At 35.4% G+C, this 1,975-nt stretch overlaps 1 pseudogene; it reads left to right on the top strand.

The window, feature by feature from the left end:
- Positions 1-708: 708 nt before the first annotated feature.
- Positions 709-1,339, top strand: LOC137740423 (dirigent protein 1-like; annotated as a pseudogene).
- Positions 1,340-1,975: the final 636 nt, after the last annotated feature.

Below are 1,975 nucleotides of genomic sequence, written 5' to 3' on the forward strand. Positions count from 1 at the left end.
TCATGACAATTACAACAACAGTAATATAATATAACTGATTAACTGTAAATAATAATTTCAGTAAAATATTAAATTCAGCAATCGAAAATTAGGGTTCATGCTCAATCGGAAAAAAAAAAGAAAGAAAAAAAACAATGTTTCATGCAATCAGACTGAAAAAATATCAACAATTTAGACCGTGTTTTAAAATAATTTGAATTACGATGGTGAATCTTGTGAACGAGTTTGTAGCAAAAAAACTTTCAATTCACAACAACATGAGATAATGCGTTGTGACATATTTTACTAAAGGATTGTGGCAAAGAGAGAGAGGGAGAGAGAATGGCTTGATAATCCTTTATGTTATTTCTCATGCCTTGTGCTTTTATTTATTTTTTATTCGAAAGATCATAGATTCAAAGAAGCCAAAAGCAGGCAACCAATTACAAAGGGTGAGCCAAAAGGCCCCAATTGAAAAAAACCACAAGGCCAGTGGGAGTTGATACAAACTAGGAAAAACTTGCAACAAACAATACACTAGCATGAAAATAATACACTTGCATAGGTTGTTACATATATTGTAAATAAATTATTTTGCATAAAAATTAGAAGTTAAATAATTGCTCCCTTGTTCAAATTATAATTTGAAACCCTAACCGTATGAAACTGAAGATCACAAAGCTATTTCTAAAGCTAAATTGCTTGTTCTTCGTTTCTCAATTAGCTCCAATGCATTAACCAATGGCATTAAACTTCATACCAAAGCTCAGTGCTCAATCCATAATACTAGTCATGGTTCTAGCCATGGCTCCATTTCCACTTCCAGTCCGAGCTACTCCCAAGTCCAAAGAAACCCAACTCTCCCTCTACCTTCAAGACATCACTGCCGGTCCAAATGCCACAGACATTCCACTTGTAGGTATTTCCGGCAAGCTTTGGAGCTACACCCAATTTGCCACAATTTACACCGTTGATGACCCCATAACGGAAGGCTTAGACCCAAACTCAGCCTCCGTTGGCAGGGCTCAAGGGTTAACTATGACATCGGGATTGGAAGGACGAAATGCCCTTGTATTGATATCGATTGTGTTCACAAACAAGGAGTACAATGGCAGCACTTTGGAGATAAAGGAATTAGTAAGCAATTTGAGGAGATTAGAGAACTATAGGCGATTTCAGGTACCGGGAAATTTCGATTTGTTAGGGGATATGCTACATTTGAAACAGTAAGCACTACTAGAATATCATGTTCATTTGTTCTACTATGCATGTAAGTACGGTGTACCTGCAGTTCATGTTCTCTTTTGTAGCAAATGCTTTGGTTTGTAATTATAATTTGTAGGTCAACCTTGAGGCTTGAGAAATGTGCCCATTTTGTTTAATCATGCAAAGCCTATATCAACCGTCTCAATATGAAACGCTCTCCTAATCTTACAAAATTAACTTTTCAGTGTGTTGAGCAACCGACCACCGTAGTTTGGGTCTGATATGGTGTCGTCCTCATCATCATTTCTTTAGATGTAAACCCTAAACCTCTCTAACTTTCTTCCTCTCTCCCTCCTCCTCAAAGCTTACAAGTAACGAATTACTTGAACTCCATAGGAATAGGTGGCGGGGTCAATATGGGGCATTGACTGCCACTAACCCTAATAACTTCAAATATCTCCCCTTTGAATTTTTATATAACCCCTATAATAGCTAAAGGCAAACAGCACAGAGAGACCATTTATCAATATTTTTTAATTAAAACATACCAAAACTACAACCTTTTCAAAATGGGGAGACCATTTTTAGTGATCAATATTGTAAAGAATTCACATCATATAAAAATCAATGGTGAATAATAACTTGGTTGTATACAATGAAGATGAATGGACATCAATGGTTTAATGATTACTTGGTTATGTACAATGAAAAATGTATTTGATTCTATTGATAATAATGTTGTGATACGAGGTTCAAAAATATGAGAATATGTAGTTACCAATTATAAATG

Source organism: Pyrus communis, chromosome 7, assembly GCF_963583255.1.
Source record: "Pyrus communis chromosome 7, drPyrComm1.1, whole genome shotgun sequence".
Taxonomy (NCBI): Eukaryota; Viridiplantae; Streptophyta; class Magnoliopsida; order Rosales; family Rosaceae; genus Pyrus; species Pyrus communis.